This window comes from Nanorana parkeri, unplaced genomic scaffold (genome assembly GCF_000935625.1).
Source record: "Nanorana parkeri isolate BGI_ZX_2015 unplaced genomic scaffold, ASM93562v1 scaffold16, whole genome shotgun sequence".
In the NCBI taxonomy this organism is placed as follows: Eukaryota; Metazoa; Chordata; class Amphibia; order Anura; family Dicroglossidae; genus Nanorana; species Nanorana parkeri.
This window is the reverse complement of record NW_017306284.1, coordinates 2045626-2054158: the sequence shown is the minus strand read 5'-3', so window position 1 is coordinate 2054158 and position 8533 is coordinate 2045626.

Here is an 8533-nt window from a genome sequence, read left to right as displayed (position 1 = left end):
TATATATATTTAAGAACATAAATATATAAAATCAATGTACAATTGTGTTCCTTCTCCTCTCTAAAACCTTCCTCTCCCCATCAGGGCCCTGGGTAGTCTCTATTCCTATCTGTCTACATCCTCTAAGAATATATCCAGACCTGATGGCATATAGTTTTAAATCCAGGGTTGCCAAACCTTCTTAAATTTGAAGATTGAATCTTCTAATATCGCTGTAATTTTCTCATTCATTAAATACCAAGATATTTTGTGCTTGACCTGTTGAACAACTGGGATATCAGACTTCCATGTCCTTGCCAATGTTTGCTTAGCAGCTGCGAAGATAACAGTTACCAATCTAAATTCATCTCTCGTGCATCCTTCAGGCTTTGAATTCAACAATGCTTCCTATGGATCTTTCCTTAACCTCCTTCCCAATACCCTGTTTATGAATTGATAGACTCCCGCCCAAAAACTCTGAATTTTAGGGCTATTCCACCATATATGGGCAAACGATCCTTGTTCCCTGCAACCCCTAAAAATAAGTGAGGAAGAATGCTTTGAGAACTTAGCCAGTTTAGTAGAGACCATATACAACCTAAGCAATAGCTTGTAGTTAGCCTCAACCGCCGAAGAGTTACTTGAATAGTGAGCTACTGTATCTCAAATCTGACACCATTCTCTATCTTGCAGTTGACTTCCTAGTTCCTTCTCCCAGGCTATCGCATACTGTATCGGCCGTGTAATAATTCCCTCAATCAAAGATTTATATATAATCGAGAGATTATCGTTACTCTGGGTGTCATACAGGCATTTTTGTTCAAATTTTGTTAATTCAGATGGTATCTTATCATTATACAGAACTGATTAAATAAAACTTGTAATTTGTAAATAACAAAATACTTCTGATTAAGGAAGTTCCTATTTGGCCTGTATTTCGGAAAAGGATATAATCCCTGTTAGGGAAAAAAATCATATATTTTTCTTAATCCAGTCTTTTCCCATGCTAAAAATCTTGCAGGCTCGTCATAGCCTGTGAGAAATTATGGATTATTTAAAATTGTCACCAAAGGCATATGCGGAAACATTAACCTTCCTAAGTATGTTACTTCTTGTCATACCGTGAGAGAGTGTTTAAGTATTGGGTTTATAATATGCTTTCAATTCATTGAGGGGACCTATAAAAGTGTATGTATCGCAATCAAGCCAACTTCCACTGCTTCAATGCTTACCCATAGTGGAGTATTCTCTTTAACAAAATATGAAAGGAGAGGGGTTATCTGGCTCGCATAGTACTAACTGCTCAACTGGGGGACCGCCAGTCCTCCTCTAGCTTGTGACCGGAACAAAACTTTTTTTAGAAACTCAGACCTTTTCTTCCCTGCCCATATAAATTTGTTCAATAGTTGTTGAAGTTTTTTTTTAAATATGTAATGGGATCTTTATAGGTAGGACTGTAAATATATACACGGGGGGATTTATCAAAACTGGCGCAAACAGAATCTGGAGCAGTTGTGCATAACGACCAATCAGCTTCTCTCTTTCATTTTCAGGGATTAAAGGGTTATTAAACCCTCATATTTGTTTGCATATATCTACTGCTAGTAAGCAGAAGATATATGCAAAAACGTTTAAAAAAAAACAAAACCTTTTGAAAGAGGTTTAAACTTACCTGTGTCTTCGCCGCGCACTCCCATCAGAGCATCTGAAAATTTCTTGATGTTCAGCCGCAAGAGGAGAGCCCAGCCTCCTGTGACAGCGCTGGCTGTCTCCGCCCCCACACCGCTCTGCTGCACTGTGATAGGCGGCCGAGCGGTGTGGGAGGAAAGACACCGGCCGCTCACAGCGCTCGTCCCGCAGCGCTCGTCTGGCTGTCATTTTATCTCTGATTCCTTTCATCCCTGCTGGGCACTGCTCTGTGTCCCAGCGGGGATGAAAGGAATCACGGCCGCGCCGACAAAACGGCAGGAAAATGTCACTTTCGGCATTTAGCCGAAAGTGCCATTTTCGGCCGGCGCCCCCCTTTCACTTTTTGCCCGGGGCCCGCGCCCCTGCTGCCCCCCTGGTACTCAGTACTTGGTTTGGGCCCCTTTTGCAGAACTTACTGCAATTACTTTTGCACGATATTCTAATTATTCGAGTTTCACCTGTATTTATCCCTTTATTCAACCTATTTGCTAAAATTTTTGCTAACAACTTTACATCCTCATTAAAAAGAGTGATAGGTTTATAATTTGACCAGTTGGTATGGTCAGTGTTTGGTTTTGGAATCATGGTTAGTGCTGCTGTTTAAGAGTCTGATCCTAAGTGATCCTGTTTTAATATTTGGTTAAACAAAGCTACCAAATAGGGTCCTAGGATTTAAAAAAAATTCTTATAGTAAAGTGCCGTAAAGCCATCAGGGCTCGGCCCCTGCAGCGTTATGGGGGCTTCCATAAATAACGCAAAATGCTCTGAAGGTCAAATCCGAGCAGAAAGTCTCTTCTCCCAAATGGTTCAACTCTGTTGATACTGCCACCAATTGTTGCATGTGCTTATGGAATTCTGCAACTATTTTAACTGGATCAATTGTGAATTCCATTCCGTTTATTTTTAACCTAATTGGTTTTAACTGAGGGCCAGAACTATGTAAACGATTAGTTAATACTTTATCTTGTTTATTACCGTTAAAGGGACATTAAAGTCAAAAATGTTTTTCCCTCCCCCCAATGTTAATTAAAGCACTTACCTGAAATGATGTTTCTTAATCCGATCTTTTTCTTCCTTTCTGTCCTTTTCATCTGTCCCTCCAGTGCTGCGGCGGTTCTCCGATACAGCGCTGACTCCTCTGGGCTTGCTGGCACTTCCTGTCCCACCGTGTCTGCATGCGGGTGCACGCGTCCATAGACTTACTTTGTGTCTCTCCTCGTGTCCTGGCCGAAAATGTGATCTGCACATGAGCCCGCCCCAAAATGCTTTGCGGCCGCCCGAGTTTTTTCACATTGTCGTATTGGGAGCGCGGGGGGAAGACACGGGTAAGTATTAACCCTTTTCAAAGCGTTGTTTTTTTTACACTTTTTGCATATATCTACTGATTGCTAGCAGTAGTTATTTCCAAAAACACCCCAGGCTTTAATTATCCTTTAATATAGAATTTATGTTTACTCCAGAGGAGGGTTTTTTCCGCTTGATGTGTCAAGCACAGGTTCAACTGCGTCTGAAACTCTTCCAATTTTTTCTTAGACTGGGCACTAGGGTTTTCTTTATATTGTGATGACAACAAAGCATAATTTTTTCTCCAGGCCTTTAATCTGTTCCTGTTGCTGCTTTTTCTTTCTAGTTTCGAGTTGTATACACGTCCCGCGGATCACTCCATTATGGGCATTCCAAAGCGTAGATACTAAAGATACTGACTTTCCATTTATTGGGAAATACTCTCCTAATGCTGATTCATTTGCTTAACTATCTTACCATAATTGGGATAAAAATATGATCTATCCTTGAAAGACTATTATGAAGATGTGACATACTGTATGCAGCAGAATTTCTTATGCTCTAATCTGTATGTGCATTACTAAAGCGTTTCAAGATCCTGCCCCTACATAGCTATCTTTAACACGTTTGCTCTTTTAATATAACCAGGAGAACAGAACATTTTGCAAATATCACCTCCAACCTCTGTCTTTTCTTTCCTTCTGCTTTCAGAGTTGTCATCAAAGGCCCAGAACAGACTAAACAACTTTGTTTCCATTCAGCTTGCCCGCAGTCTGCACTGTACATTAAAACAAATATGTAGATCGGACTGAGAACCAGAGAAGGTTGAGTTATCCCTTTAGATATGCATTCTGATTCCTACAATTGGCTGTCTGTATATGGTTTAGCTAAACGTTGCTTTCTTGTAGCAGTTTGTGACCAATACATGTAGACAAGAAGGGTGTCACGTACCTGGGTGGAGACTGGAAGTGTGGGGAGGCCTCCCTTGCACCTCGTGTCCCGAGGCCTCTGGGGATGGGTACAGAGACCTGGTGAACAACGAGTGGCACGAGTGCTAGTGGTGAGGAGCACCGTGCAAGCCGTAGTCCAAGAAACCAGCCGGGGTCAGATCCAAACGGGTAAACGAAGTACAGGAGGATGAGGCAGAAGGGAAGTCCAAATAACGAGACCGAGGTCAAGGGCTGGATGCAGGCAAGAGTAGTCGAGTCGATTCCGGGTCTAAACAAGGCAAACAAGATATCACAAAGCACAGGAACAGGGAATAGCTGACAATAATCCAGCAATCTGTTAGTGTTCATGCTGGGTTTATATAGGGGAAGTGATGAGAGAGTTAGGTCACTTCCTGTGCGCCTCCTTGGCACGTTTCTGCTTTGCGGACATGACTTGTCTGCGCATGCGCGGGTTAGCGCAATTCCGTGTATTACCAAAATGCGCCATTGGCGCATGCGCAAGTGGCGCGGAACTCTTACAAAGGGGCTGAAATGACTGGAGTAGTCAACAATACTAAAAAGTATGAAACAAGTATTTTATTACGAAAAATATGGCAATGGTTAATGATACACAGTGCAAACTTATCCACAAAAGGGTGAAGAGTTTGAAGAAGGCAGGAGAAGTGAACAATCTAGGACAGTGGTGGGGAACCTCTGGCCCCCCCAGCTGTGGTGAAACTATAAATCCCATGAGGCATTGCAAGATTCTCACACCCACAGGCATGACTCCCAGAGACAGATGCATCATGGGATTTGTAGCTTCACCACAGCTGTGGGGCCGGAGGTTCCCCACCCCTGATCTAGTACAATGTAGCTGAACTGGAAAGTGAGCTGAATTGGAGAATGTTTCCAAATCAGCTATGCTGTCCTAGATTGTTCACTTCTCCTGCCTTCTCCAAACTCTTCACCCTTTTGTGAATAACCCTGTAAATGTCATTCAATTAGGATCAGAACTAGATCATCAACAAGGCAACCTGGGCAGGAGGCTAGGGTTCCAACTACAACCTTCATGCTTTTGCAGTAAAGCAGAAAAATATACAGTTAGTCAAAGCTATGAACCTACCTGGCCATTCACAAGAAAGTATGCACTTGTAGGCAGTTTGTGTCTGATGGGCCCATAGCAGTGCACACAATGTAAATGGGGTGGCATATTTGTGCCTATTGCAGTCCTTATCAATGTCAATCAAAGGGATGGTGGGGGGTGGGCCCATTCTGCCTTAATCCATCTCTGGTTAGAGTTTAGGTCTACTTTAACCCTCTCTTGTTACCACCTACTTGGCTTGTATTGGTGCAAGTTTTAATCCAATCTTTGGCATCAGTTGCATCCAGCAAATGACACCTGATGGATAGATCTTTCATAGATAACAACAGGCCATAAGAGACCTGACCATCATCGGCCCATTAAACCTCACTGAACATGCATTGAAGAGTTCATTCCCTTTTATATATTTTTAGATGCAGATTTTTAATATCCAATGTAATGTTTTCATTCTGCAGAGATGAGGGCTCTGCTTTGTTTTCATAATGCTTATTGATATCACACAGGAAACTACAGCTTATCTAAGAGCTAAAAATAGTTCCCCTCTTGTGATTGTAGAAGACACATCTAGGACCAGTTCCACCTGCTACACATGTTCACTTGGCAGGACTATAGAGAGAACCGGTATAGCAGGTGTACAACATACAACACGCCAGGTCAGAGATAAACTGTTATTTGGTACCGGTCAGGTGAGCAGAAGGAGAATTAGTAAAAAGGGAATTCCTCTAAAAGAGAACGGGGTTCCTAGATAGATATAAACAGACAGAACGGTGCATAGAAAATGTGAATACACTGCAGAGCCACAGATCGATAAAAAAACGACACTGCGACTTCTAAAGGAGTGCTCTTTTATTTCCAAAGCCAGGAATATTGGACAAATATTTGGGCTGGGCAAACAAAAAGCATACTGACAATAGCAAGGAGCCAATAGTCTGCGTCACGTGGGTTTTTTAAAGGCTTCATGAAAGCTACCCAGCTCATATTATGGCAAACATGTTACGCAATTACATTTTTAAACTAGGAGTGTTAGCTTTTATAGTGTTATTTGTGTATATATGGGTCTCATGAGGCTGCAATTAACACTTTATGTACTCTGTGTAGTCACCCAGCGTGCTTCCTGTATGGTGTGTCTTGGCAGATCACTTTTATAATCTACGAGAAAAATTGGCATGCATTTTACTAAGATATCCACCTATAAACCTGCAAAATTTCACATCCCTAGCACATCTAGATCATGGTGAGGGTAAGAACTTATTGGCCTCCCCTCGTATTATCTATCTATCTATCTATCTATCTATCTATCTATCTATCTATCTATCTATCTATCTATCTATCTATCTATCTACACTGATAAGCCATAACATTTTCACCACTGACAGGTGAAGTGAATAACATTGATTGTCAGAACCTACCGAAAATGGTCCAAGGAAGGAAAGCCGGGGTGTCAATGACAGGGTCATGGACGGCCAAGGCTCACTGATGCATGTATGGAGTGAAAGCCGGCACGTGTAGTCCGATCCAATAGAAGAGCTACTGTAGCTCAGATTGCTGAAAAAGTTAATGCCGGTTCCGAAAGAAAGATGTCTGAACACACAGTGCATCAGAGTTTGTTGCTTATGGGGCAGCATAACCACAGATTGGTCAGGGTGCCCATAATGACCCATGTCCACCACCAAGAGCGTCTACAATGGGCACGTGAGCATCAGAACTGGACCACGGAGCAATGGCCTGGTCTGATGAATCACATTTTCTTTTACATCATGTGGATGGCCCGGTGCGTTTGTGTCACTTAACTGGGGAAGAGATGGCAGTAGGATGCACTATGGGAAGAAGGCAAGTCAGAGGCAGTGTGCTTTAGGTAATGTTCTGTTGGGAAACCTTGGGCCCTGCCATTCGTGTGGATGTTTCTTTGAGCCTCTTTCAGCAGGATAATGCCCCCTGCTACATGTTATGTTATGGTTGATCGGTGTATCTCTCAATGATCTACCGATCTATCTATTATCTAGCTCTCTATTATCTATCTATCTAGCTATTTTATACCTATTTGTTTATCTGTCACGCAGTTGATTAGAGTGTTTTAGAAAAAATACAAAGATATCTCCTAGCAGATATGGAATAACTGTGGGAGATAAAAGGTTGCAGAATAACCACTTCTGATTTATCACATGATCCATTTCCCCATAACCTGGACATTTTGGCTCAACTATCAAATTTCAAATCTTTCTGCTTTGACTGACGGTTAATAGCCAAGTACGATGCAGCTGCCTATGTTTGGCTGGAGAGTACAGATCTTTTTGGGTTGGCCACAGGTTAACAACATGTGGGGTGTGTAAATGAGAAAAAGTGTAGGACAGTCTTTATCACCCAGGGTGCCTTCTGGCTTCTATAGGGGGTGCCATCATATTTTCGCACAGTATGATGCTGGCCACCAGCATCATGATAACTAATGGCGCTAATCCAGGTAGGTGTCATCCAGGGATGCCCCCAGCATTCAGGATTGGAAAGGACTTCCGTCTTCTGCCATGCTACTTCAGCCATGCACTGTTGTGAAAGTAGGACTCTGGTATTAAAGGGGGACTCTGATGTAAAGGAGGGACAGACAACTCTGATGTGAAAGTAGGACGCTGATGTGAAGGAGGGACTAAGAACTCTGATGTGAAAGGTGGACTCTGATGTGAAAAAGGGCTCCTGATGCTGTAAGGGGGGCTTCTAACGAGAAGGGGGCTCCTGATGTGAAGAAGGCTCTTGATGTTATGGGGGGGGGCTTCTAATGAGAAGGGGGTACCTGATGTGAAAAAAGCACTTGATGTTCTAAGGGGGCTTCTGATGTGAAAAGGGGGCTCCCGATGTGTAGATGGCTATTGATGTTATAAGGGGGCTCCTGATGTGAAGAGGGACTCTGGTGTAAAGGGGGCTCCTGATGTGAAGAGGAACTATGATGTGAAGTGGGTTCCTGGTTTGAAAGGGATCTTCAGCTGTGAAAGAGGGGGACTCTGATGTGAAGGGGGACCCCACTTTTTTTGTTCATTTTCCTACCGTATCTAGGATAAGAATCTGGTATGTATTTTGGGAGAGGAACACACATTGAGGGGAATTTATCAGAACTGGAGCAGACAAAACCTGGTGCAGCTGTGCATGGCAACCAATCAGCTTCTCTCTTTCATTTTCAAATCTTAACGCAACATACTAAAGAGAGAAGCTGATAGGTTGCCCTGGGCAACTGCTCTAGATTCCCTCTGCTCCAGTTTTAATAAATTCACCCAATTTTCTTTTTAAATTTTTGCATTTATATAACTTTTACATTGTAGGCTGGGGTGACTTGAGATTTTGCATACTTTTAAAGTGTGCCATGACCGAAAAAAGGTTGATAAACACTAATGTAGGGTGTCATTTACACTTATCTATGTTCCAGTTCTGATGTTCTGTTTCTTGAACGTCCTGGGTTGAATTGACAATAATGGCTTCTCTCTTGCCTTTGAACCTCCTCTTCAGTGGGTATCAGCACGGTAAAAGGGTATGGAGTTTTTTTTGGGGGGGGGTTGAAGGTTGGGGA